Source organism: Cyanistes caeruleus, chromosome 6 (assembly GCF_971803275.1).
Source record: "Cyanistes caeruleus chromosome 6, bCyaCae1.hap1.1, whole genome shotgun sequence".
In the NCBI taxonomy this organism is placed as follows: Eukaryota; Metazoa; Chordata; class Aves; order Passeriformes; family Paridae; genus Cyanistes; species Cyanistes caeruleus.
This window is the reverse complement of record NC_141706.1, coordinates 65729708-65750723: the sequence shown is the minus strand read 5'-3', so window position 1 is coordinate 65750723 and position 21016 is coordinate 65729708. Positions and strand designations below refer to the sequence as shown.

At 41.6% G+C, this 21016-nt stretch overlaps 1 protein-coding gene across 1 annotated transcript in view; it reads right to left on the bottom strand.

Annotated features, from left to right (window-relative positions):
* Nucleotides 1-21016, bottom strand: part of BMP4 (bone morphogenetic protein 4) — a 177484-nt gene that overhangs the window by 127310 nt on the left and 29158 nt on the right. The window contains exons 6-10 of the mRNA XM_086892270.1: nt 20486-20609; nt 19398-19616; nt 17896-18083; nt 13487-13705; nt 11308-11428 (exon numbers count right to left, since the gene is read on the bottom strand). The gene's annotated coding sequence lies outside the window, so the exon portion shown is untranslated. The remainder of the gene's footprint in view (nt 1-11307; nt 11429-13486; nt 13706-17895; nt 18084-19397; nt 19617-20485; nt 20610-21016) is intronic.

Genomic DNA, 21016 nt, shown 5'->3' with positions numbered 1-21016 from the left:
AATTACAGTTCATCTCACAAATCCTGAACACAAGCAATGAATCAAAGCTTTCCAGGGGTATTCCTTGAAATACAACTTTTTCTAGGTTCTATTCAAAGGCCTGAAAGTAGTCACTGAGACAAGCTGCAAGAGCAAGATGCACATTGCAGATGAGGGACAGCATTTTATGTTTTTCTGGCAAACTGCCTAAATGTTTGTCTTGAAAAGTAATTGTTGAGTGGGCTTCTCCTTTTTTTCTTTATAAAGATAGTGCACGTTTCTCTCAGATGTCTCCTCTGGAAATGTGCATTAACTGTTTAGAGATGAAGCTGAAGTTTGGTTTCTTACTGTCTGCAGAAAGTGTTAAACAGCAAAATAGTTGAACTTGGAACTCTCAAAATGCAAAGATGAGCTGGTAAACAATGTCAAAGGAGAGGAAAATATAGGAAAGAATTCTCTCATTATCTATCTATCTATCTATCTATCTATCTATCTATCTATCTATCTATCTATCTCTTACCTTCTGGCAAGTTTTGGTTCCCAAGCCTTGGAAAGGAAGCTCATTTTTGGTGTAGACGTCACCAGTCTTACACAGGCTCCTTTCCAAGCCATGGCACAAAGAGAGAAGCCTGGTAGAAGCTGGTCAAGGCTACAACACCTTTTGCTGAAGCCATTTTGGGTCCTGGATGTGGCGCAGAAAGCAGCAGATTACACAGGGTTGTTCCATACAGAGGCAGTTTCTTGATCCTCACTCCAGTTCCCTGATGTTCCAGTTACCACAGGGTTACCTGGATTCAAATATGAGACACTTTACCCTTAAGAGTTTGAAGAACTGCTCAAGGAACTCTGAGCTTGTACAGTTTTTATTCAAGAATTCTTGCAAAAGCAAGGAATGTACATAAATTAATTTATATAAATTAATTTATATAAAACTTGGACACTGTGGGTAACTACAGAAGGATGAACACAGTATCAGTTCCAGGCAAGACTATCACAAGTTTATTACAAGGTTGTGAGGAGATGCACTCAGTTCTAAAGCCAAAGGTTCATAACCTAGATCATATCAATCCTCTTGATGAAATGGAATACAAGCCTTAAATTCTTAAAATTATTTCATGATTTCATAACCAGAGGAGCTGTGGCTGCCCCATCCCTAGAAGTGTTCCAGGCCAGTTTGGACAGGTCTTGGAGCAACCTGGGATAGTGGAAGGTGTCCCTGCCCATGGCAGAGGGTTGGAAAGAGATGAGCTTTAAGGTTCCTTTCAGTCCAAACCATTCTGGAATTCTATGTTTGTAAAATTTTTTGGTTAAAAGTAGTGGAGCTGACAGAATAAATCAAAAAAAATCTGCAAGGCACACTTCACACAATGTCAGTTTTCAAATAGTACTTTATAAAACTTAATTCAACACCCAATTTATGGCATGAACATAGTCAAGAAAACACTCCACATGAAAAATCAAATCCAAAGGTTCAAAGAATAGAGTCTGGGAACTCCCAGGGGTGCACAGGTAATAGCACAGGGATCTCACTGTGAACAGTGCCATTGAATCACACTCCACAGTTCAGAGGAAGAGGCAGCATTGCTGCTGCTAAAGATTGCCAGTGACACAAAGCCGGGTGAAGGAAAGAATAACAGTAAGGATTTGTAAATCCATGAATTTGATGTGGATTATTTGGTGGTTGAAGCTCTTTTGTCTATTTACACATCTTTTAATACAGGCAGATGCAAGGCCATGGCTTGGCAAGGGCAGTGCAGGACTGGTTGGTGCTGGGAGCTCTTTGGTTCCTGCGTGGGATATATCAGCTACAACTTTGCTTTCTGGACACTTGCCTTCAAGTCACTCCAAACCTTTCCCAGAGGAAATGTTTGCATTGGCTTAACACTGTCTGTGCTGCCTACAGAAAGCACTAATGGTTATCCAGGGAGGGAAAGGAACCAGCCTTGAAGGAAACTCAGTGTCCCAGTCCTTTAAAGTTGATTACCAAAACAATTCCTTGCTGTATCTTGTATTTTGCTAACCTACTCTTATTACCCTTCTGCTTCTGTGATACCTTAAAGGCAAAGAAATCACTACACAGGCATTAAAAAAAAAAAAGAAAAAAAAAGATGGAAAGCTCTTCATTTGTAATAAAACTTAGATTCCAAAATGAGCTGCACAGAAGCAGCCTCCAGGCTCTCCTGACTCCACTGGAGTCACTGGGGAGCACATGGCCTTGCCTACAGAAGGATCATGGCAGATTTGAGCATATGAGCTGAGGGGGCTGATCCTGCTAACACTTCATACCAGGCAGAGAGCCAGGTGCACAGAGATAATCAAACCAAATCCTAATTATGTGTCTGAATTCCCAGGGAAATCTATGCATACTGAGATGCCTAAATATGATTGTGGATGTCAATCCAGCTGCTAATCACTGTAAATACACCACTGATTTCCAGAGCAGATGATGGCAATTGTCATTTCACTCTAATTCATCTGTTTTTCTTGAATGTGAGAGAAGCAAACTCTGAGGATGATTGCACTATTATTAGTTGCATTTTCCTGAAGGAAAATAATAACTTTTATATCTAAAGATGAATCTGAGCTTGGGCAACACAGGAAGAAAATTAACACATCACTAGAAAATTTTAGAGAATATATACCATAAAGCTTAGTAAGAGAACTGTAAGATCTTAAAGAGATTTATATAGTTTGAAACATGACTTCTAAGCTTTTTCCCACATTACCATTGAAGTTAGCTGATAAAAATATTTGGTGAATAAACCAAAATAAAAACATTCTGATCTCACCCAAAAGGCATGCTCAGCTTGTCACAGGAAATAAGAATCCTGCACCTATTAGATCATATCTTTGCTACCCACTCACAGAAAATGATTGATATAACAGACATGTTGAATCAAGATGTTAGATCATTCTTTTCCTTCTCTACACACTCACTTGCAGCCAACAGATTTTTTTCCCCCCTAGAATATCTGTGATTCCTTAGATTCTTTGAGGCTATTCCCTTAATAATTGGAGGAGCTGGCTGAGCAAAAACCTGCAACACAGTGCTGGGTCAGAGGGATCCTGTCTGTGCTGCTGCAATCCAACCAGCCCAGCCTGAGGAAGCATAAACAGTGGAGTGGGGAGAAGAGCCAAAAGTGGGGCCAGGAGGGAAAACAGGCATGGCCCTGGTATTTCTTGAACAGATTAGGGCCTGATCCAGGTCCCACTGAAGGCAGTGACACAATTCCTATCAGTTCAACAGAAGTGATCTTGAAGATAATGTTTTCTTGCCAACTATCTGGGTAACAGGCTGTGTTCTGTAGGTGCCCAGGGCAAAGAAAATAATCCTTCCCCATGTGCACAGTTCTTCGGGGAAGCAGAACTTCTTCAAAAGAGCAGCACCTTCACGAGGTGGGATTCTCTTCTTTGCACATCAGAATTACAGCTGGGATTTCAGTTGTGGGACACATCCTTAAAGAAAGCAGCTGTTCTGTTTTCTATTTGTATGAGCTTTTGCTCTTCATGCCTGGAGATAAATAAGAATAATGCAGGATAATGACTAGAAAGTTACTTATCTCTGCATTTTGGGATATAACACAGAGCATGTGAGTGTTTTGAGCCCATCTTGGTAACACAGCTTCTAATTGGACATTTTACACTAATAAACATGTCAAAAGTCAGAGGAAAAACTTTATTATTTTATTAAATTATGTGGGACACAGTAATGGAGTTTGACGTCTTCCAAAATACAGAATTGTTTCCTGTTGCTTGTGATCCTTTGTATCTTAAGGGAAGAAATGAGATTTTATTGAGTAGAAGTGTAATGGGAATGACACATTTGAGGAAAGAAGTACCCACATCATTAGCACCAGGAAATGTGGTACATTAAGAATGTAGGAAGAAATTTCTTAATAGTGTAAAAGAAAGGGTTTATTAGTTTGGATTATCCCAAGGGGTGTTTGTTTCTCACAAGACTGCAGCAAATTCTTTTCCTCTTTCAACTCCCACAGCAGCATATCTTTGGGAAACACCTACTTCTACTCCAGTAACTTTCTCCTGCCTCTAATACATTCTTACCCTCAGTTCAAGGAGTTTGCTCTTCCTCTAAAGGACAGAACACTGCAGAGATTTTTTCAGAATAAATACTGTATTTGTTAGGACATAGTATGGATGAAAATTAAGGAAATAATAGAAGAGCAGAAACAAAGGCAATGCTGTTTCTTATTAATATATATGATAATTTATTATCAGTAACATTTATTCCTGACAGATTCCTGACATCAAGTCCATGTACTGCTCTCCCATCGCACCTTAACTCAAAAGGTCTTACACAAATGACACTCACCTGTATTTATGCATGAATTTATTATTTAAGCTGGATTTGTGTGAATGAAGAGATGGATACACACGTGAATTGTGGAAAAAGCTGTGAGAATTCACTGTAATTTTGAAAAACTGGGTGGTAAAGATATTTTTTTAAGACAGAAAAACATTTGATTCACAGATGATACATAGAGTCAGGCTCTAAGTAAAAATACTTTGCTCTGAGGATGCTACTTGTTTTTTTCCACTATCAGTGGGAAAACCCCAGATCTACAGACTCTGGGCAGGTCTTGTAACCAAACTATTCTGAGAAAACAAATCTTAAAAACAATATATGCAATACAGCTGCTTAGCAGTTCCCCAGGGCTTACTGCTGCTCGCTGCCAGCTCTCAGCTCTTTTGGCTTTGAGCAGGGAGGGCCAAATTCTTTAAATTACCCTACAGAGTATGTAGGTCTCTCTGCCCTCCATGCTGTCACCCTGGTGGCTCTGCTAAGTTTCCTGCTGCCACATTCTTGTTCTCAGGAAGATCTGTTAACATTTTTGGCTCCTTTTGATCTCTGGACCCTTCTACTGACACTTTTCACAGCCTCCTGAAAATGGGATTCTTGCAGTCAATAATTTGCTTATTGTCTCTTTAGTGTAAACTGAAATGTTTTTCATCTTGGAAACTATTTCCTCATGTGTGGTTTTTTCTTATTTTGTTTTGTTTCTTTTTCACAATTCCTATTGGATTCAAGTGATCTGAGATTTAACTATCATTTTACCACCTGAAATGAACACTGGCACCTGCCCACTTCTCAGGAACTATCAGTGTTCTGGGATTTATATCTGGTAACTCCTTTTCTTTATTCTGTTTGATCAGTTTAAGTATATGGAGGTGCTGCAGCTGACAGTGGATTTTATATGTGAAGCCACACTTCAGGATGTGATAGAGAACAGGGAGTCCCACTGGGCCTGGAAGGGTCCCTTCCTTCAGGTTCTGGTGCAGGACAGAAGCCTAAACAAACCATCAAGCACAGTAAGAAAATAATTCTCAGCACCACCACCCCTCCAATCGGTTAAAATAGCACAGTTTTCTGTACCACAAAAGACTGTAATTTGTAAGGAATTCTAAGCACTTGGAAAGCGACACTAAGAGTGGGGAGGTCCTACCCCATAGACACTCCATCCCTTTCAAACCATGGGAATACAGCTGCTTCCCTCCACATGAAATGCAGCCTTATGAGATGAATTCTGTTCTCAGACTGAATAAAAATAAAAAAAGATGTTTCCAAAAGTGCACAGCTCTCTCTTAGCCCAGAATCCTTCTTTTAAAATCATGAAGCCTTGTTTGGAGAGCACACAAAGGAAGAACATGGAAGATAAGTTTACTTTTGCTCCACAAGGAAATCTGATTATGTACCAGTGTTCAGCCTCTTGGGACAGGGAATGTCTCAGCTCTGGGGACATTAGACTCCAAGTGGCACCTACTGTCACCTCCACCCCTGTGTGGTACTGAAGGAAGACTAAAGAAATAAGCTGGGCTGAAACTCCAGTTTAAGAGAACAAGGAACTCTGGATTGGAGCACAGTCCCATCAGTTTCTGGTGGTTTCCACTCCTTTCATGATTAGAAAAGCAAAAATACCAAAACAGTTGATGATGCTTGCTATTACTCATTGGACCTCTCCCTTAGAAGGAAAGAAAAATGGTCAGGTTTCCTCAGACACAGGTGAAATCAGTGAATCACAGGACATTTGAGATATCATGGGCTGTGCAGGTCAGGTGGGACCAGCTCAGTGTCTCAGGCACCCTCTGAAGAGGAGATGACCCAAAATGGGGTTAATGGCAGCAGCTGACAGAGATGATATCTTACACATGATAAATAGAATTCATGTAATTAACACTTTGGGTCATTAAAATCAGAATCATTTCAAGGGGAAAAGAATATTTTTAGTGTTTGAGCCAAATTCCAACAACAAATTCCAATACATTCAGGTTATTCTGTCCTGGGAGCAGGAGGTACATAGGACCTACACCACTCTGGGAGCTTCACCTTCAGTTGTTATGAGGCTCATGGAAAAACACTGTTGCCAGAAATAACTCCAAGGAAGCTGTATCTCCACTTCTGAATCCAAACCCAGGGAAAACATGAGGTGAGGCTTGAGGGCTGTGGGGCACTGGGCTGTGATCACAGGATCCCAGAATCACAGAACCACAGGATCCCAGAATCACAGAACCACAGGATCACAGAACCACACGATCACAGGATCACAGAACCACAGGATCACAGAACCACAGGATCACAGGATCACAGAACCACAGGTTCACAGGATCACAGGATCACAGAATGGTTTGGATTGGAAGGGACCTTATGGATCATCTAGTTCTAATCCCACTGCCACAAGCAAGGGTACCTTCCATTAGACCAGATTACTTGATGCTTGGCCTTTTGGAAAGCAGAAGTCAAATTTTTTGGTTTACTTTATTCTTGGAAAACAGGAGACAATTTTCTTTCTGCTGGAAGGAAAGAATCCATCACATTGCAGTATTCCGTATGTGCTCCCTGGCACTCCCCTGACCTCGGATGGATTCCCTCAGCCTGCAGGAATGTTTTTGCTACACCTGACCAAAGAAAAAAGATTATTTTCTTACAGATTTGTGAGTTGAATCAGCTTTTACTATGCAGTCTGGGTAAGCATGGGAACAGCTGCCACAGAGGAAAATTATTCACTTCATTGGGAAGAAGGGCGAGGAAGAGGAGTAAGAATGCTCCTGTCCCCTGAAATGAGGTGTTGGACTGTTTCAGTTTTATCATGCAAGTTCCCTGTGGTTTCTCTAAAGTGAGAGGATATGGCTCATGGCATTGATGACCTGAAGAAGCATCTAGAGGAATCCTTTTCTCTGAGAGGAGAGAGTAAGCCTGGTACAGCAATATTCCTGACTTAAGGTTGTACTTAAATGCTTTGCCAAATAAGGAGAGAATTAAAGCATCTGCATTAGCTGAGGTAAATACAGCCCAGCTATCTGTGCCTTGATTCACTCTTGCCAAAAGGTCACTTTAGCTGGACCCAGAGGGAGGGCTGCTTTATACATCTCTCTCCAAACAAAAATCCTACTTTTCCCTTGAATACTTGCTTTTTTGCTCTTCTGACCAGGCACACCTGTTTTCTCTACTAACTCAAATCCTTGCAGCCACGTGTGCCCAGGGGATGGGGGAGTGGGGGGGGAGTGTAATAAATAGCAGAAGCAAATAATTTACCCAGTAAAGAGCATTCCATGCTTTCTGTATGCAAATTCTGCATAAAAATTCTACATATATGGTGCAAAACTGCTCTGAACTGAACTCTAAAAATGCTTAATGCAAACACAGCTGTTATCAAGTGTTGTTCTTTCCAAGAGTCCATTCAGTTTGATGGTTATCACTATGCCAACAGCATTCCCAGTACAAACCTCTCTTCCTGAGACTTCAACAACTGCTTTACAGACAAGAAAAGTTCATTTCACCCTGAACTTGATTCTCTGGATCCCTCCTAAATGTGTGATTCTCCCTTTTAATGGTATTGAGCCTAGCAGATACTGACATTTAACTAATTTAGGTTCTTAAGAATAATTTTAATTTAACTACATATTTTATAATATCCCCAAATCAACAGAAAAATATTGTAGTGCCTTCGAATAAATAGTCAAATCTCACTGGTGTCAGCAGAGATAAGGTATATTGTTTAAACCACATAATCTGGCAAAATTTGCTGAATTGTTTTGAATTATAGTAACACCTTTTTTAAATATCAGGTTTGGAGAGCTGAAGTGAATTAGAGAATTCTGAAAAATGTAAATCTACTACTTTAGTTGACTGGTTAGTTTGCCATTTATATTACCTTTCAGGAAAGGGGTATTTTTCATCCAGCTAGAGGGGAGTTTTTTAAAGGATCAAAAGTCTTTTAAATTTATAATTGTACAAAACTAAAGAGGACAGCACTTCCTTCAGGGGCTGATCATTGGATCTAGCTGTGCATTGTGTTCTTGAAAAAACACCTAAAATAACTCAGCAGCTGGCAGTTTCAAATGCCACAGGAATGGGAAGGTCAGCTCCCCAGCCGAGGACTATTTAACTCAAATCAGGGCCTGGACTGTTGATTATAGAATATGGTTTAATATTAAGTGCATGTGCATGATTTAAAAAATCAGAGCAGGAACATTCTCATTCATTTCACAAGGGAAATGGAAGCTTTTTGCTCCTTTGCATCCCTGTTCCTGTGCCCTCAAAGAATCAGTTCCTGTGGGGGAAGCAGGGATGGCAGCTTTGTCTGAGCTGCCGCTCTTCATCCCTTTCAGATGGGTGGATCTTTCAGGATCATCCTTCCCAGCACACCAACCAGCACTGCAGAGCTAATGAGGTGGAGCAGGTCATCTGCACACAAACAAGGAATGGGGACAGGCCTCCTTCCACTCAAAGACAAGGACATGCTGCAAAGTTTATTCATTAATTTAAGCATCTGTAGCATCTTTAATATTAAGTCACAAGAACATAGCAGTATAGTTGTTGCAAACCCCAATCTCATAGCTCAAACTCCATTTTAGGGTGAAGTAAATACTCCCCACACCACTTCAAACCACTCAGGACAGCCTCTTGCTCCAGCTCCTCCTCTCCCCCTCATTAGCTCACCAAGCAGCAGCACTGAGGCAAGTGGGGGGTCACTGATGTGTTGTAATTAGTGATAGTCTGTCACTGGGAAAAGCAGAGTCTCTAATTAACGTAGGGCAGCTCCTTTCCTCCCTCACTGCTTCCTTTGCTCAAGGAAAAGGTGGAGTTATAGATGGGAAAATCCAATAAAAAGCCCAATGGACATTTGCATCTCTATGACTGACAGTAATTTAAACAGCTTTGGCTTCATCTGGGCACAGACAGAGCTTTGAGAAAAGCAGGAAACAAAGGAACATTGGCCTGCAACAAAGTTATCAACCCCTGACTCCTCATGGTCAACAGTGAGTGATACAAGCAGGCAGTCACAGCTGAGGGGTCCTGGTATGACTTGGCAGCTCTGTGATGCCCCTGCAGCAGCATCACATTTGGAGTCTGTGCAAAGCCCACCCTCAGGGTCTTTTGGGGGTTTGTGTGATTGCTTCTAGGATTCTTGAGTAGCTGGCATCAGGAACAAGGATGTGTTGGTCAGAACTTTAGGTTCTGACTGATTTCCTAAGCTTATTTGCAACCCTTTGCCAAGGGATGGTACCGAGGGAGTACAGAGTGTGAAAGGCAATTGGTTGGCCATGGGATTTCTAAGAATATTCCCAGAGCTGAGCTCAAGTATTTGCTTTGCAGAGTTTCCCATCAGCAACACAGATGGACAGAGGATCATCAGCTTATGCTACTACACTGGATGTTCAAATTTTGATTTCTCCTTCAAAAGAGACATGGGTTTGCCTTTATGAAGTACCAAGTAATAGCTCAGGTGGAGGAGAAAGTCTGAGTCCAAGAGAAGCATCTTTCCACATTGATAGTTCCAAATCACTGCACAGGGCCTCCTGCACTCTCTCCTCCCAGAGGAACCACATAAAAACCATAGACAAGGAAACAAAAGATGACTGAAAACATGTCAGAGCAAGGAGGAAGCCCGACATCTTTATCCTTAGGTGTATTTAATTGTACCTGACACTGTAGACATATGAAGAAATTGCTCATTTGAAGAATGAGCAGGAGGAGCTGTTTGAGAATTGCCACTGGCTCAAAACAGACAGACTTCAGGAGTCAGAGACATAACCCTAAATTTCTCAGTCCTGACTGAGAATCCCATAAAGGAGACTGATTAGTCTCCTGAAAGAGACAAAAGACAGAAAATAAGAAAATCAGTAGTTTTCCAGGAATGAAGGCAACATATTATTACACGAATGAACATGGAAGATTCCAAGTTCAGGAAGGATAATATAGCATTCCAAAATCATTAAGGTTGGAAAAGACCTCTAACATCATCAAGTCCAGCTGTACTTCTTTGAGTAGAATCCACAATGACATCCATGATATTACACCAGGCACCATCCCAGAGCTCCCGGCAGACTGCAGAAAAGGGTTTATAAAGGAACTCTCAGAAAATTCCCCAAGCAAGGCCAAGAACAGTAAGTGAAAGTTTAGCTCCTTAAGAAAGCAGTGAAGGAGGGGAAAACTGGTTTTGTTACACAGTGCAACAACTTTTACAGAGAACAGGGGTTTTAGTCTCACACGGTGGGTTAACAACCTCCTGGAAGATGGGCTGAGAATCTCTTACCAAACTGAGTAAATGGAGGCTGAGAATGGGATAATCATGATACTGTGGAGTGAGAAGTGGGGAGGAGCAGAACTGCCTCTTTCAACAGCAGGGCAAGATGTTAGGTCAGCTCAACTGTATCATATAACTGTATCCTCGGCTTTCCTAAAAGGAGAGGAAGAAAATCAGAATTTTGGTGGTCTGGATTACTCTCAAGAGATTCCTCCCTGCATTATAAAAGAAACCAAATGTGGTTGTGTCTTAACCCTAACAAAAAGTGAGTAATTATTAATGGATTTGCCTTCTCCAAGCTGCCTCACTGCACAGTCTGATAGCAACTAAAGACTGTGGGAAGACAGGAGAAGGAGAAGCAGAGGTGAGTGTGCTGCTGAGGCAGTTCTGGTTTAGAGAAACTAAAACTGTTTGGACACACAGTCTGATCTAATCTGGCTCGTTTTTTGATGTGCTGGGAAGAAGGAATCTTTATGTGCCAGTGGTAAAGAATAGCTGAGGATAATAATATCTTCAACTGGCACAGCAAAACCTAGAAGACAATGTCTAAAGGCATTTTAGGGTGTTGTAGTTTGAGAGAGATTAAGTTTAGAAACCTCTATGTTCTAATAGCAAAAGTAGTAAAAAGGAGGTGTTAGAAACCTCCTTCTCTTTCCTCCACTCCCTGAAGAAGGAAGGATTACACAGCTGAAACTTGGGGATAGGTCATTTAACCAGTGGTTACATCTCCTTCTGCAAAGAAAGGTGGAACCAGAGAGTATTTGGGGTTCTTGCAGCCACTTACCTGTTAGGTTGTCAGAGAATGTACAGAAATACACAAGCCTGAATGCTTCTAAAGGTCTAAGGGAGCAGTAATGTGCATCCAGTTGTCATCAGGGTGTGAAAAAAGCTGCTTTTAACTCTGTCTGTAGTAGATAGCAAGAAAAACTGTATTACCATGGATGTGTGACTTGGCCAATTTAATATATATTGAAATATAACATGTAGGTTTTGCCATCAGATGGGAGAGAGACTTGGAAAGCTGTAAGGGGAAATGGACAGGCACAAATCTCTGAGATGCTGTGGCAAAAAAACAATAGTTCATTTGATCATAAGACATCTATGAAATAAAAACAAATGCAATAATGCTTCTGTACACATCTATTAGACATCTGTTAGAGCAGCTGCTTTGTTCTGGTGCTCAGGCTTTGAAGGAGATTGGAATATTCCTCAAGTATTCAAAGAAGGAGTCCAAAAATATTCAGTTCTTGAAAAGGAAAGCTTATAATAAGAGCCTTAAGAAGTTCAGTTTTTGAGTTTAATGCATGGAGAAGTGGCCTGAGAGTCAGGAACTTCTTGATCTAATGGAAATATAACAAAATTCCAGTGGCTGCATGGAGACAGGTGAATTCAGCTCTAAAACAAAAACTCATTTTCTTGTAATAACCATTATAAAATATCAGAACACATTAGTACAGAATTTGGCTTTGTTCTTCTTAGCCTTTAAGAAAGACCAGATACTCAACACTTTAATCCAGCTTCCAAGAAACATTCCATGGCCTACAGAAACAGGGGCTGGAAATAGATGATCAGTGGGGTGGTCCCTCCTGCCTGGAGAGCACATGTACAGGTAGCAGGTACTTCTTTAAAAAAATAAACAAAGACCTGCTTTAAAAGACAGAGTGTAAACTGATCTGCCTGATGTGGTCTGATGCAACAGACTTGGCTTTATTGGATTAACTGGTAAACTTTATCAGCTTCCCAAGAGTCCCAGGAAAACACTGGAGTGCCCACCCTTTCAAAACTGTTGCTTAAAAAGGACTGAATATAAATAACTGCCAAAAAGGTGGATCCAGAGAGCAGAGTGGTTAACCTGTGTAATAGTTAAAATACCTGGTTTATGTATTTGTATTCACAGCTATGAAGTCAAAATGAATCAGTTTGTAAAACCTTGCTGCTCCTGTGTAAATGAGCAGCCACACAATCATGTAATCCCAGAATGGTTTGGATTGGAAAGGACTTTAAAATCCATGTAGTTCCAATCCCCTGCCATGGGCAGAGACACCTCCCAACCCCAGCAAAGAGCAAAAGTAAAATGTAAATAAAACTTGCCTGTGCTACAATAACCAATCTTTTACACCACTTTCAACCTGTGATTAACAGACAATTTTTAAGGAGTCAGCAGCAGAACCATAAAAGACCCTATTTGCCATGGTCTTAAGCTCACTGTGCAGACGCCTACACTTCTTTTGGGAGACTTGTCAGAGGCTGTGAGCTGAAATGTTTGGAGACCTCTATCTTCAATTTTCAGAAACCAACAAATGCATATGAATGCCTCAATTTTAATATCATTCTTGTGATTTTTTTTTTTTTTTTTTAGGAGACAGACAGTAGAAATCTTTAATGTTTCCTGAAAACTAAAGTCCTCTAAAGAAGCTTAAAATCAAAAATTTTAAAAATTGAAAAAAAAGCAGTCACTTTCTTCCTTCTTTTTTTCCCAAGACTTGTAAATAAATCAGAAAAGTCTCATATTGTATTTGACAAGAAAATTCTTTAAGAATGACTCAAAAAGAAAGGTGCAAAATGTCTCACAAGTGTCTCTCCTTCGGGCTGGTCCATCTGCACTCTGAGCTATTCCCCAAAGAGGCAGATTTGAAGACTCCTGAATGTACAACACCCCATGTGGACTCCCAGCCTGCAGTACAGCTCCCAAAGGTAGATTTTGATGGGTCAAAGCCATTTTATTGAATTAGCCCTTCATTGTTTACATGAAATCCAAGTGAGCTCAGAAATACTGATTTATCCTTCTGAAAGGCTGGATTATACCGCGTGGCTCGGATGCAAAAAAGAGATTAGGGTTTTTATACTAATTACTTCCAGCATAAGGAGAGCATGGACAAGAAGAGCGCTGACTTTGGAGACACTCTGCTGGGCAGTTCAGAAATATTTGTCAGATTTTTTGCTGGATTTGTCATATTTCTTACCATGAGTAAAATGACTGTTGCTCCTTAATGTAATTTGGAGTGCCACACTGTCATTAAACTTTGCATAGGAGAATTGCCACGTGTGGGACAGAGGGAAGTAACAGCTCTTTTCCTCTTGCTCCTGGTTGTTTTATCACTCTCCCACTGTCACTGGTGTTGTGAAGTGCAGCATGGCATCACTTTCTTCCACTCTACATCGCCCTTGGAGGAAGTAAGAGACTAGAAAAATATTATCTCATTATTACTAAGTGAGTTTTCATCCATTTATACTTAATCAGATAAGTAATCCTGCAGGAAGCAAAGATTCCCAGACTACAAAACCCAAGGTGTTTTCAGCAGTTTGGAAAATCCGAGTGGAATACAGATGTGAATATTTTGGAAACTTGACATGTCAGATCAGTGTCATGGCTGTAAATCACCGGTGCTGCAGTCAGACAAGAGCAGACACACAATGTGTGTAAAACACTCTCACATGTGTGTCCTTCCCTAAACAAACCCTTATATTCCTCATGATCAAACAGGCACCTGCCTGTGCAGAACAAACTCAGCTCTGGGCAGATTTCATGGCCAGCATTGGAAATTCTTCACAGGGAAATCAGAACTAGCAGGGAATTCCATAATTTGTATGGGCAAAACAGATGGCCCAGAGGTGCCCACAGCTTTCACTGAATGACTTTGCACACAGTGACATCAGATCTTCTCACTACACAAATTACTCCTTGAGGCCTGGGGTCTGTTGGCATTTGTTTGAGTGATGATACTCTGTGTAGTCTGTGAAACAGAACAAACAGGAGGCTTAAAATGAGCCCAAAGATTTGTGAGCTGCTGATCCTATAGAAAGGACACCCTGTACTGCTTTTACATCCAATACAACAAATATATTTTTATGGTTGCTCTTAGATATTGAGCAAAATGTTTGTACCCAAACTCTAAAGTTACAGAAAGGAAATGCACAGATCTTTCCACTCACACAGCCGTGATGGGGAAGGTAAAGCTCACAAAAGGGTCTTGTTTTAAATCTTGCATTCAATAAACTGCTAGAAGAACAAAATGAAAACAAGCTATTGTGTTAATCTCCAGATTAGCCCTCATAGTCTGTCAATTTAATACTGATTAGTAAACAATGTCCATAATTAAGCTGTTGTTGGAGACACAAATGCCCCACGAGCCCGAACTAGTAGTATTCAATCCTTTTACAAAGGATGGCAGATACAATTCCAGGAATGTTAATGCTGTCAAGTATCCATGATGTACATAACAAAAGAGAAGGCAGAGAGTTGAGGTAATTAAGCTCACACTAGACCTTCTCTCCAACCTGTACGTGTTTATTAACTAAATGTTATTAGGTGCAGTAAATAAAATGCCACTGAGTCGTGGGACCAAAAATGGGATGAAGTTTATGGGGCCGTCAAACCCTGGATTCCCCTGGCATCAAAGCACACACATCCCCCTTACTAAGGCCAGTGACATTAATGTGCATGACAGGGGTCCATGGGGCCGTGGTCCCCTAATTGTTTAGGAGACCTTTTAGTCTGGTTGCAGACTGCATGTCTTGGTATTTGTGGAGCTAATTGCACTAAAATCCGCCAGCACAGTGTTTGCAGTGATGGGTTAACTCATTTATCCTCAGGATAATACTCAGCTCTTTGTCAACCTGGTCTCCCGCATTCACTCCTGACTGTCAGCCCAGATGCGGGAGGAGGAAGCAGGCTTCCAGCAGTGCTGCCCATGGAAACGCCCTGGCTGCACATGTGTGAGAGCAGAAACATTTAAACAGGAAACAAAACTGTTTTTCTGAGTGTTTCCATTATTGGTAACCTGCTCTACCTTTCTCATGACGGTCACAAAGCCCAGACTTGAGTTCAGACCCTGATAAACTCCAACAGTCGGGACCAGCAGAGGTGCTTGGCTGGGCTCCCCTTACTTTATTCTTCTCTACTGGATCTTATGGATCTTGGGTTAGAAGAAGATGGTCTTTAATGTCCCTTCCAATCCAAATCATTCCTTGACTCTGTGATTCAGTTTTGCATTAGTCCCATGCAGCACAGCCCAGACAGGGTAATGCTCTGGGTTCCCTGTAACATTCTTTTTTTTTTCCCCCTGAAGAAAAGAATCAAGGTGGAAAAAATGATAAGCCATTTTTTATTTTGATCTCAATATTTTTACATGGGGACAAGATGTCACTCTGTTTTCCCCACAGTTTCAGTGACAACAGAATGCAGAAAAATATTTTTTCTAATATGGACTCCACTATTTACAAACTCCAGAATGAAAGTAATGTCCAAAGGATATATTTCCTTTGGACATTTTTCCAGAGTTCTTGATTTATGGTATTTTCTCAGACTTCTTGCCCCATGTTTGCAAACACGCAATAACAAACAAAATCATAATTACAGCGATACAGAAGCACTTTCTGTCCAGGGATCTCAGATGTTTTGGCTCACAGAGTGTCACTGAGCAAGTTTCCTATGGGATGAAATGTATTGATAGCCCCATTGTACAGTTTGGACATCTGCAAATTAAATTGTTTTGCCAAAGGTCAGAAAGAGCATAAATTAGTGGGAGAGCTAGGAAAAATACTCAACAGTATCTTCCCCTCTCTCCATCCCAGGCTGCCCATGGAACTGCAGAACAGCACTGAGTGGCTTCCTGTTTGGACATGTGGATTTGATTAAGGCAGGCCACAAGTTCCCAGAATTTTTGGCCAGGTGGTGACTTAGCTTTTGGGTGTTACAGAAACACAGCACCTCTGCCCTGCCCTCCTGCCACCCTGCAAACCTCCCTGCATGTGGGGAGCAGCCCTGCCCCATCCACAGCTACAGGCACAGAACAGAGAGGGAAGGAGATGGGAGTGGGAATGTGCAAGTAGAGGTTAGGGGTAGCACTAGATCACAGCACACCAATTTATTTTGGCTTAAACTACTATGGAATCACAGGCTCAGTGGAAAATGCTCCTTCTAGAAATAGAGCCAGTATTCCCATCCCTTGAATAGACTTATAACTGAGACACAGTTTTATCCCATATTTTAAACTTGTCTCTGACACCCAAAAAGCCTCTTCTCCTTATAAAGGGATAAACTTTGTTCTGTCTCTCCAAAGCTACAGAAAAAAAGCTACAGTTTTCTGCAGCAGCTGGATTGGGGTGGTTTTGTGGATCAAAGAGAGATGGCAGAAAGTGTTGCTGTCACACTGAGCCTGTTGGGCAGCCAAGCAGGATCTCTGGAGCACTCTCAGAGAGCCTTAGGAGTGCCTGGAAGTCACTCGGACGCTGGGGATATGTGGCTTTGCCAAGGAGCTCTGCAGTCCCTGTAGTGCTACCAGAGGTTTCCCAAATCTGAGCCTTTCCAGAAGGCTGCTGCTCTGCCTTGCTCGCCCGTTCCAAGCTGTTGGAACTGGAGCAGGTGAGACAACAAAGCACAAAAACGCAGCTCAAATCTCCCCGGGTTTCAGGATGGCGCTTCAAAGGGAACAAAGGCGGCAGCTGACAGCAAAGGAAATTTGGGCTTGGGACTGAAGTACAGAAGTGAGGACTAGAAAGTATAAAAGTTTTTCCCATTTGACACAGGAAAATCACACAAGAAGTTGCCAGAGCTTTTACTGAGCCACACAGGAGATTAATAGAGGAATAACCTCCGTTTCCACTTACTATCCTGCTTAGATTGGGAAAGACTGTTTAGATGAAGACTCCAGTTCTGCTGAAGAAAGCACATTTTCCAAGTAAACCCCATTTTGAGCACATTAGCAGAAAAACAAGAGTATGGATAAACTGCAGTCCCACTTCACATTTCAAGTGCATCCGAATAAAACAGGAACTTCTCATTGCTTAGCAGGAAAGGAATACGTGTTTCTCTACTGATTCATAAAATAAATGGAAGCTGAACTGATATTTCTCCTTATTCTTTGAATTGTCTCATCACACAGTTGGTTTGATTACAATTTGCAGAGAACTTGAAGATCCTTAGATGAGAGAAGTAGCAGCAGCATTCAAACAGTGTATTTTAGAAAAATATTATCCCCTTTCTGTATAAGAATATGGACAGGCACATGAAAATTGCTGTCTCTTTTTCCTACAGGCCACAGCCAAGAGCTAATGATTCATATGTAAAAGCAAAAATGCCATAATGCACTTAACCAGATGTGGAAAGCTGAAAATGGAGGTGTCAGTGGATAGCTGTCCTTAGCTCCTCAGTGTTGCAGTCATCTCTTTCCTTAAGACCTGGAGTGGAAGAGTTTGAAACTCCTCCATGCCAAACAAAGACAGCCCCTCTCACTAAGAGAGTCAGTTCTTTTCAAAATAAATTGTTAGCTGGAATATTCTCTAGACTAGCTCTAAGCTCTTTGAAAATCCACTCTTTAACATTCACATAGAGCTTTGGTACCACCAAGTGCACCAAGAGGCAAATAATTACCTGAAGCAAACCTCACCAAAACACACCCTTGAGCTCCTCAGGCCAAATCTCAGCACAAAAGCGAATTCTGCCAACAGCAGCTTTTTCTTCACTTCTCAACCGCAGAGAGATGAAGGGAGGCTCAGGCAGAATGGAAATGTGCAAAAGTTACAGACTCTGCAAACATCCTCTCCCAGATCCAGCAATACCTGTGGAAAATGGGACAGCCTTCAGCCCTGTCAGCTTCCTAGGAAAATTGCTCATGGAAGCACTGGAGAGCAGGCAGAATTAGCAAAGGTCTGCTATTTACACCCTTTAAAATAGCCCTGCTCCATTAGCCTGGCATGGGACTGCCACAAGCACCTTGTTGGGACAGCTGGGGTGGCTGGGACAGGGCAGAAGGGCAGGAGAGCAGCTGGAGCAGGTTGGCTCCATTCTCCTTCCCACCCCACCTGCTGTGCAGTACAGTCCCTGTCTCCAACAGGAGAAGGGCATTCAGGTGCAGGGAAGTCAAGCCCCACACTCTGATACACAATTTCAGTGTGATCTTGAGCAAATTATTTGGTTCCATATCCTTCAGGGGACTAGTTTTACAGAGCCTTAAGTTAATGCTCAGAATTATACACTTAAATAGCTTTGCCATCTCAGTTAAAATTTCTCTGTTCCAGTTGTCCCAGTGAAAAATAAGACATCAACCCTTCCTTACTTCTGTGGAATGCAATAAGAATAAAGACAAGTCTCTAAGATGCCAGGGTGAGTATCAGCAGACATTTAATGAAGTTAACAGAGCTTAAATAAAATGATAAAATGTCATTTTAAAAAGGAGGGTTTAGCTCAGCCCTCTGATCATACAGGGTCTGTCCTCTCCATAAACAACCTCACTTGCACATTTCAGTCACTGGTGCCTGGACTGAGAGGAAGAGGTTTCAGAGAAATTAAAGACACTCAATGTTTTAAAAGATACCTCTTCTAAAAGAGTTTGGCAGTGTCCCACCACTGAGAAAAACCTGTGGGACAAACTCAGCCCTCACAATGCACAGGGCAAAGAGGCTTTAGCACTGCCTCAAACACAGAAAAATTTCATTCAGAAAATCCAGTGACACACACCAATAAGAGGACCATGATTAATTGTTCCACTCTTTGCCAAACTTCTTGTTTAAAAATCGTTTTTACTGCTTCAGGCATTATCACTGTGCCTGGTGCTCACCTCTCTTTTGTGAGCACTTTGAAGAAATGGTTTACTGGTGAACATGGTAGTGGTGCTGAGTTAAAGGTTGGACTTGATAACCTTAAAGGTCTTTTCCAACCTTAACAATTCCATGATTCTATGATTTATTTACCTTTTCTTCTACATTTCATACAGGGTTACCAGACTGCACAGATAAATCTCTTTTTCTTAATTTATCAGTTCAGCAACAACAATGAGGATGAACTATTATCTACAGTCCCACATTCCCTGGGTTGTTCCACCCATCTCTGAAATTCCTGCATGCTCTTCCAGACCAGCTCACAGAGGTTCTTACCTTGTAGTCTGTAATTTGTGAAGAGTCCCTACAGTCCTTCCTGGTGGGCTGTAGAGGACACTTGGTTCTGCAGTGTTTCTGAGGCTTCTTTCTCCAGCTGAATTGGAGCAATTCTACTGAGCTTTTATTTAAAAAAAATTAAAGTGCATTTGGCACCTTCTAGTATTGCTTCCTTTGATGAGCCAAGAGCACAGGTGCTACAGTTCCTGTTTCAATAATCTGTTGCAAAACAGAGAGGAAATGGTTTCTGTGGCTGTCCAGTGGAGAGGATATGGACTGTGTGGCTCTGAATGGAAGTCTTTGTACACACACGTTTCTAAACCCCAAAACAGAATCATAGACATCAATTAGGATTAAAGCCACAGCAGCTTAAGGAAGAGCACAGAAACTGCCCACTATGTCAGATCCAAAATCTACTGAGTTGATCCTTGTCCCTGAGAGGGAAGAGGGGAGAGGCTAGCAGATACTGAAGGAAAAATGTGCTCAGAGAGGCTGTGGACTCCCCATCCCTGGATGGGGCTCTGAATTACTTGTCTAGTGGAAGGTGTCCCTGTCCATGGCAGGGGTTGGAATGAGAGGAGCTTTAAGGTCCCTTCCAACCCAAACCATTCTGGGATTCTGTGAATGCAGGACCCAGGCAAAATACAGCACAGCTCTGTCTGAACCCCACCAGCTTCCAACAATCAGAGGGGTGTGGAGCTTCTGAGTCAGGGTTGCAATGAACAAACACGTGCAAAAGCCACTAAGAATTTTATGGTTCTCACTCTTTGCCTTCTCTAAGTTGCTGGAAGGTCAGCTGTGATAAAATATTCCAGAGCAATTCACAATTTTGTTATTTGCTAAAGTTCCTTAGAAAAAGGTGATATAGCTTCTTTCACATCATCCAGTAGTTTCCCAGCAGAATGTTATCTAAATAGTGCTTAGCTGCCTTGAATCTGGTTTTCACAGTTAAGCTAAACCTATTTGAATAATTTTTGAATAATTTACATCTCTCTTTGCAAATTAAGATACTGCTTAACCCAACTCCCATTCAGAAACCAACTCTTGGAGTTTGCTGTAGGTCTGATCCCCTGATAAATCCCAGTTACCCATTTCTCCTGCCATTGCAGAGGCAGAATCCCCAGTCTTCTCAGAAGAGTTGGCTGGAGTGTCTGTTCATCCTTCAAATCTGTTTGCTCCTCATTCCTCAAATGCAGGGACATGGGAGATGTTCTGAAGCAGAAAAGAAGAAACACATAACCCCTAACTTTGGGCAGTTTAGTTAGAATTAAAAAATTGTAAGATATTTTTCTGTAAGCAGGGGCTCAGGCAAAGTTTCTTCTATGTCAGTGGGAGCTTGTCCAACAGCTTTAAGGGACTCTGGATCATTTCACAAATGAAATGAGCTGAAGTTTTTCTGTCAGTTCTCATTTACCATGCAACAATCATGACAGAGGCAACAGTTACACCCTGGAAGGGTGGAGAAGTGGGGTTACTGGGCAGAGTATTCACAACTATCACCCATCATCTCTGCTGGTGGTTCCAACTAAGAATGCCATGGAAAATCCTACTGCATTTTCCCCTGAAGGCATTCCCTAGGGCAGAAGGAAAGTAGGTTATAATTTGCTGCAGGAAAACTG